Source organism: Bos indicus, chromosome 1 (genome assembly GCF_029378745.1).
Source record: "Bos indicus isolate NIAB-ARS_2022 breed Sahiwal x Tharparkar chromosome 1, NIAB-ARS_B.indTharparkar_mat_pri_1.0, whole genome shotgun sequence".
NCBI lineage: Eukaryota > Metazoa > Chordata > Mammalia > Artiodactyla > Bovidae > Bos > Bos indicus.
Window position 1 is genome coordinate 120954671 of NC_091760.1, and position 16498 is coordinate 120971168.

The 16498-nt window shown below is 38.6% G+C and overlaps 1 non-coding gene across 1 annotated transcript; it reads right to left on the bottom strand.

Annotated features, from left to right (window-relative positions):
- Positions 1-14436: 14436 nt before the first annotated feature.
- On the bottom strand, positions 14437-14509 carry TRNAC-ACA (transfer RNA cysteine (anticodon ACA)). The gene has a single exon. It is a non-coding gene; the product is annotated as a tRNA-Cys (tRNA).
- Between the last annotated feature and the right edge of the window lie 1989 nt (positions 14510-16498).

Below are 16498 nucleotides of genomic sequence, written 5' to 3' on the forward strand. Positions count from 1 at the left end.
TTGTTACTCACTGTTTTCTCACTGACCCTGGAGTTTGAAGGCACATCTTTCTCCTTGATCCAAGGTCACATACATTTGTATTTAAAGCTTTCCTCATTTTATTTGAAATTCATTTTAAGGATTTGTCTTCCTGCTGAAGCCATTATTCTATATTCTGTATTCAATGTCTACTTAAGACATTTGGCATTTTGGTCTGATTTTGAGGTCAGACTCTTTCAAAGATCAAAATCTTGCAAAGGTTTTTCCAAAAGTAACTAAGATCCTCACAGATTTGCTAAAGACTTTAATATAGATTAGACTCCTTCACCCCATTCCTTCAGGAACAGAGGCTGCTTCACTGAAACTGTACCGTATCATTAGCCTTCAGCTTATTCCTTTGGAAGGAACTAATCTCTAGAAATTGGCTGAAAAAGCCTTGACCTGGCTTCTCCAGGACCAACTTGTTTCCTTAGAATTAGCTAGTTTTTAATCTTGGAAGCCGATTGAATTAAGCTGTGTGAGCTATAAGCTGTTAGAGCTGTTTGAAAATTGTTCTTTCACTCTAAAGAAAAACTTATGACAGATGAGTTCTCAGTTATCTAAATATTTTGAGGGTGTTCCCCAACAAGGACTCCAACTGAATTTACTTTTAAAAACCTTACTCATTCCTCATGTTTATTTCCAACTAAATAGACTTACCTGACCAAAGGAGAACTTGTGAAACCCATGAACTTATTTTCCTTAAAACTGAATTGGACTATAGTTTCTTGAAAACTTCCAGAACTGAGTGAAACATTTATTTTGATTGTTATTTTGAGACTTTTCAAGGTTATCAAGAGTCTAAAATTACCTCTTTGTTAAATAAGATTTTAAGATTAAGTGATTAAAGAAAGAGAAAATGACTCCCAAAGTCTCAGGCTCCATCTCCAGTGCCATCTCTCTCCTTCCCTTCGATACCACCTAGCATCCTCCATGGGCTTCTCTCATGGCTCAGTGGTAAAGAATCCACCTACCAATGCAGGAGACGCAGGTTTGATCCATGGTTCAGGAAGATTTCCTGGAGAAGGAAATGGCAACCCACTCCAGTATTCTTGCCTGGGAAATATTACAGCCAGAGACACCTAGCAGGCTACAGTCCATGGGGTCATAAAAGAGTCAGACATGACTTAGCAACTAAACAACAACATCCTTTATACTCTCAACTCCACCATACTAATTCTCTTGCCAAATGTCCCCCTCTGTCTGAAACTCTCCACTTCCTTTTCCTCTGAACTTGCCAGAACCTGTCCCTTTAAAATTCAGCCTTCTGAAGATCCAAGGCTAAAAACCTTAATTTCTTAAGTTTACTGGACTAAAACTGAAACTATAATCCACAAAGATTTTCTCAAAGTAACCAACAATACTCATAGTCTTTCAAACTTATCAACCTAGTTTCTCTGACTTCTATCTGCTAGTTCATGTGTTTGTCAGTGAAGGTCAGGCCCAACATTGGAATGAAGATTACTAAATGGGAAAATTACGAAGGCTTTCTAGAATTACATGTGTGAGACTAGCCTGCTAACTTATTATATGATCTGGCCCAAACAATTGCTAAGAGATTTCATTGAGCAATTCCTAGAACCTTTCCAAAGCCTGTTGATTGAAACAAAATTTAGGCTTGCACACAAAAATCTGAGAATCTATTCATGAACATTACAACTGACTTCAGATCACTTCAAACCAAAACTCTGGCTTTGGTTGAAAGCCAGAGTTTTTGTTGATTCCACTCAGGTAGCTTTTGATTCTATGTTTATTAATGAACTAAACTAGGATCTTTGCCTTCTAGTAAAAAGGACCAGTATGGAATGGGAAACTATGTCCACTTCAGATTTAATTAGTCTTAGATGACACCACCCTTATGGCAGAAAGGGAAGAGGAACTCAAAAGCCTCTTGATGAAAGTGAAAGTGGAGAGTGAAAAAGTTGGCTTAAAGCTCAACATTCAGAAAACGACGATCATGGCATCCGGTCCCACCACTTCATGGGAAATAGATGGGGAAACAGTGGAAACAGTGTCAGACTTTATTTTTCTGGGCTCCAAAATCACTACAGATGGTGACTGCAGCCATGAAATTAAAAAACGCTTACTCCTTGGAAGGAAAGTTATGATCAACCTAGATAGCACATTCAAAAGCAGAGACATTACTTTGTCAACAAAGGTCTGTCTAGTCAAGGCTATGGTTTTTTCTGTGGTCATGTATGGATGTGAGAGATGGACTGTGAAGAAGGCTGAGTGCTGAAGAATTGATGCTTTTGAACTGTGGTGTTGGAGGAGACTCTTGAGAGTCCCTTGGACTGCAAGGAGATCCAACCAGTCCATTCTGAAGGAGATCAGCCCTGGGATTTCTTTGGAAGGAATGATGCTAAAGCTGAAACTCCAGTACTTTGGCCACCTCATGCGAAGAGTTGACTCATCGGAAAATACTCTGATGCTGGGAGGGATTGGGGGCAGGAGGAGAAGGGGACGACAGAGGATGAGAAGGCTGGATGGCATCACTGACTCGATGGACGTGAGTCTGAGTGAACTCTGGGAGTTGGTGATGGACAGGGAGGCCTGGCGTGCTGCAATTCATGGGGTCGCAAAGAGTCAGACACGACTGAGCGACTGATCTGATCTGATCTGATCTGATTAACCAACTCTCTCACACTCCAGACAAGTCACCTCAAAGGAAGATAACCAAAATTTTTAATCTTCAACTCCAAAATAAAGGCTCCTAAACAAAACCAAAACTCCCCTAATTTCTGCTATTATTGCTAAAAGCTGGGTTCTTAGAAAAGAGATTGTTACAAATGCTAGGGCTTTAGGTATTTTCAGCTCTCTAACCATTCTTTCCAAAGTTCTCCCAGTTCTCAATGGCAGGGCTCTAAGGAACTACAGATGCTCTTTCCAATCTTTCCTGTTAATTGGCTTGGAGAGGGATTTCCCTGGTGATCCAGTGGCTAAGACTCCATGTTCCCGTTGAACTCCATTGAACCCTGGGCACCAGGGTTCAATCCTTGGTCAGGTAACTAGATCCCATATGCTGCAACTAACAGTTCCCATTACAAAACTAAAAATTCCATATACCTCAGCTAAAACCCAGTGCAACCAAATACATTTAAAAAAATCTTTTTTAATTGACTTGGAGAAATATTTTTCCAGATTAATATCTTCCAGTTCTAACTGACACTTGAGCTACACTCTGGTGCTCAATTCTACTACTAAACAGCGGCACTTGCCTCCGAGTACTAAAGCACTTGAAACAGAGAGTCCTGTAATGAATCTGAAAAGCTCCTGTCTCAGAACCTATTCCCATGTGTTGACACCCTTTGGGAGATACACACCATTTTCTCTTTAGTTCCTCTGCCCCTACCCATTTGTTAGGTTGAGACATCTTAGAGGACTACTATGCCAAAATTTCTCTCTCCCAAAAGAGGGAAATAATTCTAGAATTTTGACAGTAATAAAAGAAACACAAGTCAGGGAAATTAAATGATCCTTTGACATGTTTTATTTGTTACATCTCTGATGAACCTAGAGCTAATTCTGGAAACACTGTGGTTTATTGCCATTGAACCAACTGCCATCCTCCTGATGAACAAAATCTCCAACTGGTGTTTGCAAAATTCACAGCATACCTCCCCATCAAGATTCTGATAGATTCCTCAAAGCCTCTTCCCAGAATTGATCAATGCCATATAAGTAAAGAACTCCTTCAAGGCATCAAGCCCATAATAAAAGATAATAAGGCTCCAAGTTTCCTTATTCATTACATCAGCCCTTGTAATACTTCAGTTTTACCAGTGTGAAAATCTTAGGGCCCAGAAGGGAGCCCTTGGGGTCCAGGACTTCCAAACAATAAACATTGGTATAACTTGACATCCCATTGTTCCTAACCTTCATACATATGTTACTAATATCCATTCCCACTGGATGTAAATCTTTACTGAAATTGATTTATGCAGCACATTTTTAGTATATTTGTTGGTGAAAATAGCCAATCCCTTTTTGTCTCCTCTTGGAAAGGAAAAGTGATTCATCTGCACTGTAATGTCTCGGGGTTTTACTGAGAGCCCTTCCTATTTCTATCAGATCCTGAAGGCTGATCAGGATGGTACAAAGTTCCTTAGAGGTTCTACTTTGTTGTAATATGTGGGTGATTTGCTTCCTTGCTCTCCTTTTCAAGCCTCTTTACAGAAAAACAGCATCCACCTGCTAGAGCTTTTAGTCTTAAAGGAATATAAGGTTGCCAAAAATACTTGTAATTTGCCCAAGCCCAGGTTTGATACTTAGGGCATCAAATGTCAAAATGAGGGTTACACTGAAATCCAGAGAGGCTTCATGGGGTCCTGCTGCTGCTAAGTCACTTAAGTCGTGTCCGACTCTGTGCGACCCCATAGATGGCAGCCCACCAGGCTCCCCTGTCCCTGGGATTCTCCAGCAAGAACACTGGAGTGGGTTGCCATTTCCTTCTCCAATGCATGAACGTAAAAAGTGAAAGTGAAGCCGCTCAATTGTGTCCGACCCTCAGTGATCCCCCGGACTGCAGCTTTCCAGGCTCCTCCGTCCATGGGATTTTCCAGGCAAGAGTACTGGAGTGGGGTGCCATTGCCTTCTCCATCATGGGGTCCTAAATTCCCCCAAATCCAAAACTAAGTGCCAACTAAAAGGCTTTCACAGCCTAGTTGGTATTCACAGGTATTACTGAAATATAATTCCAAATTTCTCTATCTTCAAACCTTTATGTTTTATTGTTGTGTTCAGATGCTCAGTCATGACCAACTCTTTTTGACACTATGAACTGCACCCCACCAGGCTCCTCTGTCCATGGAATTATCCAGGCAAGAATATTGGAGTGGGTTGCTATGTCCTTCTCCAGGAGATCTTCCCCCCCGCCCCAGGGATCAAACCCACATCTCTTATCGCTCCTGAATTGGCAGGTGGACTCTTTACCACTAGTGCCACCTGTGAAGCCCTCTATGTTCTACTAACCAATAACAAACCAGACCCAGTTTTATGGAGAGAATCAGATGACATAATCTTCAAGGCCTTAAAGGAGAGTTTGAAGAACCCACCTGCCATTGGGCATTCCAATAATCATATTCCATTTTTCCTTGTTGAATATGAAGAGAAAGGGAATGCCCTTGAGATATGCACCCCAAATCACAGGGATCAAAATTAACCCACAGGCTATTATAGCCAGCAACTTGGCCCTATGGCACAGGCATACCTGCTTTGCCTTACAGCCATTATGACCACTGCTTTTTTGGTTAAGACCACGGAGAAAATTGTTGAGGGACCTCTATTTTCACACCTCATTCAGCTGTCTCACCTCTTAGTAAGTTCTTTTGTTAACTGCTCCTCACATAACTCTTCTACATTGTAATAATAATAATCTGGTTACTCTTCTCCCTCTGTCACTGATAAAGTCCCTCACATCTGCTAAAAGCAGACAGACCACCTCCTGACTCCTCACAATGATCTATAGGAAGCTCCTTTGACTAATGCTGACTTTCATGTTTCAGTGATGGTTCTTATTTAAAAGGTGACAACTGCAAATAGTGTGCTGGATATGTTTTGTTAATCTTTTTGATGTTGAGGCAACATCTTTACTTATGCATACTGAAGCCCAACAAGCTGAATTATATGTTCTTACACAGGCTTGGACTTTAGTCAAGGACAAAACTGCCAATAATTATTCTGATAGTAAATATGTCTACTGAGTAGCTCTTGATTTTGGAATGTTGTAGAAGCCGCATGGCTTCTTTACTTCCAGTGGAAATAAAATTTAAGCCCCCCTCAATGGCCCCTAGGCCAGGAATTATTGGATTCAATATTTTTACCTGCCCATTTTAGCTCTGATTAAGATTCCAGGACATTCTAAACTTGATTCTTTGGAAGCTAAAAGAAATCACCTTGCTGCCATTTCCACAAGTAATACTGCCTTTAAAGGGACCAAGAGCAGCCAAAATTCTGTCATGCTCCAAAAGGATATTTCCATAAATATCTTAGAAAAACTGGCTAGAGAAGCCCAACAGTTGGCCTTAGAAAAGGAAAGGCAAGACTGGAAATTCAACAGCTGTTGGTTTGATAAAAAGAGAAAGCTCTGGCTTGGACTTAATAATAATTCAGTCCTACCAGAGACTCCAAAATACCTGCCTGTAAAGCAACCATACTTCAATAAAAATTAATTTTTAAAAATTTACTTAATAAAATTTGTCACAAATTAAATAAAGTTGCCACTCCTCACCACTGTACATGCATTAAACCATTGGCCTACTGACAGAATGCTACTCTTCATGAATCAGAATTGGTGGGGAAGCATGATCAAGGCTGGAAAAAGTGTCTACTTCATAGTCCCACTTATCTGAAGTACCATCTGGAGAAGCCTATTCACGTTACTTTCAGACATTTCAAACTCTTTAGCGGACTATTTGAGATCAGGCAAATAGACTTCATACAATTTCCTCCATCTCATGAGTGTAAATACTCCCTAATCATGATCTGTATATTTTAACATTGGACTGAAGACCTCCCTTGTAGATAGGCTACTGCCTCTCCCGTGGCCCAGGTCCTTTTGGAAAAGCCAATCCTACCTAGGAAACTCCTCCAAAACTTCATAGTGATCAAGGGACCCATTTTACTTGCCAAGTACCCTCATAAGTCTGTGCTGATTGGCCAGTTATACAACACTGTCACTGCGCTTACCACCCTCAATCCTCTGATTTAGTTGGAGACATCAATAGCATTAGTAAGACTTAATTTGAAAAAAATTTGTAGAGGATATCCAAATACCTTGGCCCAAAGCATTGCTATTGGTCCTTCTAAATGTACCTCATATGAAACTCAAAATCCATCACCTTTTGAGATATTATTAACAATATGACACTTGTCTCCTGCTTCTTTTGACCCACAACTGATAAAAGGATACTCCAATGCAGCAAAAATCTAATTGCTTCTATTAAAAATAAACATGTGTTGGTAGAGCAATTGTTCCACAATGTGCTCTCAGGAGATGAAGACCTTAAGCCTCCCACCTTGCCACCTGGAGTTTTTGTCCTGGGAGAAGTCACCTCCAGAAGGACTCTTTCCAAATTCACTGAATAGATACCTTTCAGGTACTGCTAACCAACCCTGTGCCACCAAACTATAAGCAACAGAGTCTTGAATTCACACGACACACCTAAAGAAAGTGCAGAACGTCAGACCTGCACATCGTCCAGTGGCCTGAAAGCAAAGATTTCCCAGAATTGAGGTGGATGACATCTGATGGCACAGCCTTCTCAAGATACTGGAGCTGGTCTGTTGGAACTTCTTGTCCAGCCTTTGATGATGACACAGGGCTTCAGATGATCTCCCATGACTATGATCTTGATAACACATGCAGTATAGGCCAAAAGTTGCTGAGAGTTCTCCCTCCTACTTCTACTTGTTATTCACATGTAATGTCAAATGAGTTTACAATCTGTACTCTTTCCCTTCAATATGAGGCACTACATACACTCAGGTTCTTCTTGGCAGTGAGACAAAAATACTGCTAAAACTAGAAAAGCTGACTCTTGATTAGTGATGCTTTCAGGGAAAGATCTTGATCAAAATGGGGATATGCAAAAAATTAATAAACAGAACATGGACAGAGAAGCCTGGCGGCCTACAGTCCACGCGGTCGCAAAGAGTCTGACACAACTGAACGACTAAGCACGTAAAGTAAATAGAAACCTCAATTCGAGTTGGGCTACCAGAAGGGGGCGCTCTTACACGCTGTGACACTGTATCTCCAAGGGAAGAAGAAAGATGCCTGCTTTCCTGGCAAGGACTCAGCCCATGAACAACAATGACTCTTTCATTACATTAGCCCTCCTGACCTTCTTTTCCCCCCTATAAAAGTGTTCTCCTTCCCTTGCTCTGCAGAGACTTGCACATGGTTTCCTGTGTTTGCAGATACTGAATTGCTGATCCCAAATAAACCCATCTTTGCCAGAGAAATATTTAGCGGTTTATCTGCTTCAGGTCAACAATAACTATAGTCAACTGTTATATTCACAGTAGTTATGTTCTATTGAGTTGCTGCAAACACTGAGTTATGAAATTCTGATCATTGCTTCCAGAGGAAATCCTGGATTAAGTTCCTTTGTGCCTCTAGTTACAACATGCGTATCAATCAATACCTAATCTTCTTTTATGTGTTTTTTGTTTGTTTAGAGACAGCTAATTTTATACTGTCAATTCACTAAAGTAAACTTATAGCTAACATTATTGTAACTCATGCCTGAAGAAGCTTATCTAACACAGATTTTTTTCCCATAAAGCACATCACAAAGTTTTCATGCTTTGAAACACCAGAAAGGACATCATTGCTATGTTTTGAAACTATCTGAAACAGCAAAAATCCAACAAACTGTCCAATTAACCAACAAAAAGCACAAAAATGCAAAACCTGACACTAAATACACCTTTAAGTAAAAGGTATATTTTACTTAAAGTAAAAGATGCTTGAGTATAGCATGAGAACTGAAATGAGAATGCATATCAAGTGACTCGGGTTTTTCATCTCTCTGTTCATATTTACAAATGACTGAGAATTTGAGGTACAAATGAATTTTAGCAAACAGGTGAATTCTCAAATACAAAATTTGTGTATTCATGAGGATCAATGTAATAAGCAATTTCTGGAAAGATATTTAATATTATGTAAGTATTCTGAACCTCATTTAACCTCTCCACCCCAGATTTATCATCCATTTATTCTTTCCTTAATATTTACAATGATGGTTGCAAAATGGCGATTCTTTCATTCTTTCTATATTTATTAGTCAGCACCTTCTATGAAGAACAAGTTTCCCTTCTTTATCCATCTATCATCTATCATCATCATCTCTCTATCACTTATTATCAGCAAAGAGTCATGGAATCAAATTTTATTTAATGAGTTCTAATACAATGTTCTAAAAATCATTTGAGCCTATGAGAGTCCTTTTGTGTTGGCTCCTGGATCCTTGTGACATTTTAGTACCTATATCTGGTACCACAGATATTTTAAGCTTATCTTGAACCTTCCCTTACCTCCCCTGTCTTGGAATCAGCCATCTTTCCAAGGGACTCTGGTCTGTTTCAGTGGGGAATGCTTCTTCCCCACCTCCTCCCTTCGATGCCTTCTCTCAGTCTCTTTCTAGACTGGTCTTCCTCTAGGAAGGGAAGGGACTTTTTGCTGCCCTGGTTACATTTGAAGTTAACATAGTTAGTTCCTGAAATACCATAAATCCTCAATTAATGAATATTTTTATGAAAATGGGGTAGGGATTAAGTAATTCCAAATTGTATTTTACTCTGTGCATCTTCTAATGTTGGCAGATATTCTCTAAACTTCAGTATATCTGACTTCATGTAAAAAGGCATCATGTCAGAGTGGGTTTCTATTGTGATCTTTCTTCTATCTAGAATTATTTTTACTAGAAATTTTTAACATGGGTTTTTCATCAAGATCAACAAATAGGATTGTAAGATAAGATACAGAACACCAAGTTAAATTCAGATTTCAGGTAGCCAATGAAAAAATTTTCAGGGAACTATGTCCCAAGTAAGTTTTAAAATTCCATTGTTTACCTGAAACTCAAATGTACCTGGGTGTTCTATATTTTTTAAATACTAAATCTGGCAGCCCTACCAATAGATTATAAATGTTTAATAGAAAATATCCTGCCAAGTGAAGTAAGGACCTCTAATTTTTTCTGGAAATAAAGGTAAAATTATGTTGAAAATTTTTCAAATGCTTTAATAGAAAAGAACAAGAAAACAAAGATTCTATTTTCCTGACTAGTGTACTTTTGATATTTCATGGGTATGCCTCTGAATTATAATTTAAATTTTTAAGTTTTTTTCCAAAAATACATACAAATAAGTATAAACACTATTGTAACAATCTTTCTCATGCTCAACAATGAGTTGAGTCGGTTGTGTGATATAATGCAAAGCAGACTAAGGTTTGTGGAGGACATGAGGTAATAGGCACAGGATCTCAGAGAAGCCTGGCGAGCTACAGTCCAGGGGGTTACAAAGAGTCAGACACAACTCAGCGGCTGAGCACACAGCACACCTCAAATTAGCACCAATGGCCCAAGTCAGCACTCTCACAGGGGAGAGCCCTGCTTGCCAAGCATATAAAAAGGTCTGGACAGAGCAAAAAGCTCTTCTAGGTAAATGGCAAAACCACACAAAGAGACAAAACAGGAGAAAACACAAACAACAAGTGTAATTTAATTCTTTTCCTTCAATATGTAACTCCAAACTTTAGTATTTTAATTTTTGCTGTAAAAAATGGTTGAGGTAGAAGTATAATCATTGACATGGATTAAAGGGTGGCACCATATCAGTTTATTTATTTTACTATCAAAGTGGAGAAAAATAGCCAATTAATTCAAATATGACTAAGATTTTTAGTGGTTATACTAGAATTGAGAATTTCAGTACAGTCTCATCAAGCTCTACTTTTTACAGGAATGTGCCTGAGTTGAATTTAAAAGAACTGATTTCAGCTTCAAATGTGTCAACTTCAGTGTCCAGAATGATGAATATTCTAAAGCTTTCAGTTTGCTGGGCATGGGATAAACTTTGTACAACTTATAGGAATTGTTGTGAATGGGTAGAAAAGTTTAAGGGTCATAATGTTATATGATATTTAATTTCAGCTTATAACAAAGAATAAAAAACAAAGAATAAAGAAAAATTCTAAGAATATGATTCTCTCAACATTAATGTCACTTGAAAGTTGTAACAAATAATAATTTGTTGGGACAGGGGTTCTCCATTGACTTAAGAAAAATTCATTTCTATCCTTGTAAGTTTAACTTAACTAATCTCTTATTTAACATGACTGTGTGCCTGAGGAAGTGCTGTTTTCCTGCTGGGGCACAAGGACTAGTAAGACATGGTGATGCCCTCAAGAAGCCCACTGACTACTGTCGGGAAGCCACAGTCCTCTGTTGGTAATGAGGTAGAACCTTTGTAAATACTTCTACTCAATAAAATCTGAAGTGTATGTGAATTTTAGTATTTAAAAAGATGTGCTTAGATTTCCTCTCTCAAGACATTCCCTGGACCAGGACTAGCTATACAGCAAGTAGAAAGAAAAGTAGTAGATAGAATTTACTACTTGGTTTCTTTATTAAACGATAAACAGTTGAGTTTTCATATGTAGATAAGACATGTTTGACAATTACAAAAGAGATTCATGGAAATCTGGATACTGTAAATCATTCAAATGTTTTCCAACTTGAGGGATGGTAACATAGGGCAACAGTGTAGAAGATCTGGTAATGAAGAGTCTTAAACATTTGGTGCTTTCTCTAGGATTTGATTATTTAGCCCACACGTTCCATAATAAAGTTCTTAAAGAGTAATTACTTACCAGTTGCGTAAAGTTTCAGTTAAGTACAATGAATAAACTCTAGAGATCTGCTATTTGGCATGGTACCTGTAGTCAACAGTCATGTATTGTACACTTAAACATTTATTAAGAGGGGAGATCTCACACTGTGTACTTACCAAAATAAAACTGAAATATAAAATAAAAAGAACAATAGATGAATTCATCAAATTTTTTGCTGCTTGATGGTGTTCAAAACATAAGGACCTAAAAGGACACACAAATGAATATTCTGGAAAAAATAATGTTGAAACACCAGAGTACAAGTTGCAAAGGTGTTCAGTCCACATAGTGTTTACCTCTTGGTAATATTCCCTCTTAGTAAACACTAGGAGAAGATTCTGTAGAGTAAAAACAGGTTGTCTGCAATTATCATCCATGCCGTTAGATCTTTTCCACAAATAGCCTGATGCGTCTCTTAGCTAATGTGACTTTTGTCTGCATATAAAAGCCTTTTCAGAATCCAGTAAATAACAGTGCTTGATGCATCTCTTCCTCTTCTAAATATGTTCCAAATCATAGGATCAATATCTGTACACAGCAGAGAGTTAAATTCATTTCAATTGTTAGGAAAAGTTTTTACTTCTGTTTTCAGCATAATTCTCAATCCTGTCGAAATTCAAAATCTAGGGGAGAAATAACTAAAACTGTGATACAGGTAACATTTTCAAGAAAATAGAGTTCATTCTGTTGAGTTTATAAAGAGTTTTTATAATATGCTTTAGCATTTCCAGCTAAATATAGCCAAGAAGAGAATGTCTCCCAGTAGGTAAGGAAGTGACAGGTGTGGTGCACAGATTTGGAACTGGAGTTTGGCTGCTTTCTTCCCTGATGGTAAGAGATTCTTTTCAGAGTGGAAATATACTTTAGGTGAGCCAGCCAGAATCTCAGAAATATTCCCTAAGTGCAGACACAAGCACTTGGTTTTGTTGTCAGAATGAAGGGAATAACCATTTAGTTGCTCACCGTGTAAACACAAATTTCAGTTGAAGGATTTTCTCAAACTTACTTTCAGAATGTGAACCAGTGACAGGAAACATGCCCAGAGTTGTTTTTCTTTTTTTCCTTGTTTGGCCCTCTCATTATTAGAAAGGTTTTAATTGTGGCCATGTGGTTCCTATTGAATCTGACAAGTCATGGAGCGATTAAAAATTGGAATGCTTTGACAGCAGGGTGAGCATGAGGATCAGTTGCCGTGGAACTCCCCATGACGGGGCAAGCCTGGCAAGTGACGAGGGTCTGGTCAGGAGGGAGTCTTCAGCATCAGTGCACAAGGCGGAGAGGACTGACAAGTCTCACCAAGACAGCACCTGGGGATGGCAGATGCACTGACCAGCTCCACTGCTGGCTAGCCTTTCCCTGGTGCCATTTCCACATAACAATAAAATAGAAGTCGAGTTCCTGCTGCCTTGAGTTGTAGATTTTAGGATTGGCCTGGAAGTCAAACGAGGGCCTTAAATACAGCCTCACATTTTCAAAATTTATGTTTACATATCCAGTCCAGTGTGTGTTCAGTTGTGTGTGTTCTTTGTGATCCTTTGGACTGTAGCCTGCCAAGTTCCTCTAACCATGGAATTCTCCAGGCAAGAATACTGGAGTGGGTCACCATTTCCTCCTCCAGGGAATCTTCCCAACCCAGGGATAGAACCCACATCTCCTGCGTCTCTTGCGTCTCCTGCACTGCAGGTAGATTCTTTACCGGCTGTCATCAGGGAAGTCCCTTACAGATACTTTCTGTGAAAGGTTATTACATTGTTAAAGCTATTGTAGCTGTTAGCAAAATCTAAGGGTGAGAGGGTCCATAGTGTTCTAATTCCTATTCATTTTTATTCAACATCAAGCAATCATTAAGATCAATGTTCTATCAGTTTTTTCTACTTTTAATAGAAATTGAAATTTATTTTTGCTTTCATCTAATGTATGTCATTACTAATGACATAATAATATTTTTCTGATGCTTATTGAATTTCAGGGCCTTTAGAAAGTATCTTGCTGAAAATTTCAGGTTTCAAATTAATGCTATTTATAAGGAAAAGGGGGGCTACCCCGCTCAGCTATAAAGAGTCTGCCTGCAATGCAGGAGATGCAAGTTCGACCCCTGGGTCAGGATGATCCCCTGGAGAAGGGCATGACAACCTACTACAGTATTCTTGCCTGGAAAATTCCATGGACAGAAGAGCCTGGTGGGCTACAGTCCATAGGGTCACAAAGAGTGGGACATAACTGAAGCGACTGAGCACGAACACAGAAGTCCCTTCTCCCACAAGTGTTGATACTCATGCATGTGTGAATAAATTTGTTTCTAGGTAGCATTCAATAATTTTCAGTGTGACTAGTATTCCCTAAAAGTGGTTAAATCCACAGAGAACAAAACAATAAAACCAAAGCAGAAGTTCAGAGAAGGAAAAAAATAAACTTATGAAGAAAAAAGTAAACATCATTTACCATATTAGAATCTGCATCATGTATAAAGCAAACTTTGTTGACTTGATCTTTAGTTGTATGCACTGTAAGGAACACTTAAATATACAACCTACAACTTTTTAATATATTAGGTTTGGTACAAAATGTCTTGAAGTTGTATCTCATTGAAACAGCATTATAAGAAATATTACTTAGGCTAAATTTTTGAAAATTTGCAAAAAGTAATTTTTATCATTTTATTATATTAATTTACAAAATAGTATGATGATAGCTTGGGCTACCCTGGTGGCTCAGTCATTAAAGAATCCACCTGCAATGCAGGAGACCTGGGTTTGATCCCTGGGTCGGGAAGATCCCCTGAAGAAGGGGATGGCCACCCACTCCAAAATTCTTGGCTGGAGAATCTCATGGATAGAAGAGCCTGGCAGGCTACAGTCCAGGGGTGGCAAAGAGCTTGTTGTTGTTGTGAAGTTGCTCAGTCGTGTCCAACTCTTTGCAACCCCACGGACTGTAGCCTGCCAGGCTCCTCCGTTCATGGGATTTTTCCAGACAAGAATACTGGAGTGGGTTGCCATTTCCTTCTCCAGAGGATCTTCCCGACCCAGGGATCGAACCTGGGTCTCCCGCTTTGTAGGCAGACGCTTTTACCGTCTGAGCCACCAGGGAAGTCAAACAGCTAGATACAACTTAGTGACTGAGCACAAGATGATGCCTAACCAACCACCAATGGTAATTAGTTATCCATGTTTGTGTATGTATTTTAGGTGTCATTATGAGCTCACAGATATATTTTCAAAGTATATTTCATTCCTTTTTATTCTGAATAATGTTCCATTTTATAGATATACCACATTTGGTTTATTCACTTATGTATTATAGTTGCTTGAATTATTTCTGCTTTTCAGCTCTTATGAATAATGCTGCTATGAAATCCATGTATAAGTTATTGTGTTGATTTATAATTTCATTTATCTTGATTGTATAACTAGTTGTGAAATTCCTGAGTCATATGATAACTCTATGTTCAACATTTCGAGGAAATGCCAAACTGTTTGCTAAAGTGGCTTCCCATTTTACCTCCCCAATTAGCAATGAATTAAGTTCCAATTTTCCAGTTTCTTCACATCCTTGCCAATACAGTTGAAACTTGAACAACATGGGTTTGAACTGCTCAGGTCTACTTGTAAGTGGAGTTTTTTCAATAAATCCACAGTTGTTCCTCCGTATCCACAGATTCTGGATTCAGGGACTCAATCAACTGCAGATCATGTGTTAACGTTTACAGTTCATGGTTGGTTGATTCTGCAGATGCAGAACCCAAGAATATAGAGGGCCAATTATGAGACTTGAGCATTTATGGATTTTGCTTCCATGGAAAGTTCTGGAACCAATTTCCCACAAATACTAAGGGATGATTGTAGTGGCTATTGTCTGCCATTATTATTAAAGTCATTTTCTTTGTGAGTGATATCTCTGTGATTATGTTTTGCCTTTCCCAAATGACGAATGATGTTGAGGGCCTTTTTGTGCTTATTAATTATTCATGTATCTTCTTTACAGAAATGTCTATTAAAATCTTTGGCTCACTGTTATAATTTTTTATTGAGTTGTAAGAGTAACTTTTACATCTTCTGGTGGTTGTTTACTCACTAAGTCATGTCCAGCTCTTTTATGACCCAATGGACTGTAGTCCATCAGACTCCTCTGTGCAGGGGTCCCCAGGCAAGAATACTGGAGTAAGTTGTCATTTCCTTCTCCAAGGGATCTTCCTGACTCAAGGATCAAACCCAAGTCTCCTGCATTGGTAGGTAGATTCTTTACCACTGAGCCACCTGGGAAATCCATATATTCTGGTCACAAGTCCTTTATCAGATGTATGATTGTCCTGTGTTTTCTCCTCCATGGGTTGTCTTTTCACTTACTTAATGATATCACTTGAAACACAAAAATTTTTATTTTGATGAAGTCCAGTTTATTGATTTTCCTTTTATTGCTTATGTTTGTTTGTTTGCTTGTTTTGGTGTTGAATCTCAGATATTATTACCTAATCTGAGATCATGCATAATTACTCCTGCATTTTATTCTAAAGGTTTTATAGTTTTAGTTCTTATATTTAGGTAAAAATAAGTCAATTCTCCAGGGAACACTGAACTCTGGTTTCTTTCAGTGGATAATGATATTTAGAGACCAAAACCTGGGTGCTAGGGGTGCACATTGGCACAACACTTTCATGGTTTGCTCTTCAGTGGACCAAGTCAGGAAATGAATAAATAATATATGTGAATTTGAATTAATACTGATCTTTTAAATTTAAGATTACATAAATCTACTTAACTTCTAGGATATTACGATTTTATCTTTGTTCTTTACATCAGAAATGAATGGTTCCAATAATTTTTTTTATTCTTTTTTTTTAATTAATTTTATTTTATTTTTAAACTTTACATAATTGTATTAGTTTTGCCAAATATCAAAATGAATCCACCACAGGTATACATGTGTTCACCATCCTGAACCCTCCTCCCTCCTCCCTCCCCATACCATCCCTCTGGGTCGTCCCAGTGCACCAGCCCCAAGCATCCAGTATCGTGCATTGAACCTGGATTGGCATCTCGTTTCATACATGATATTTTACATGTTTCAATGCCATTCTCC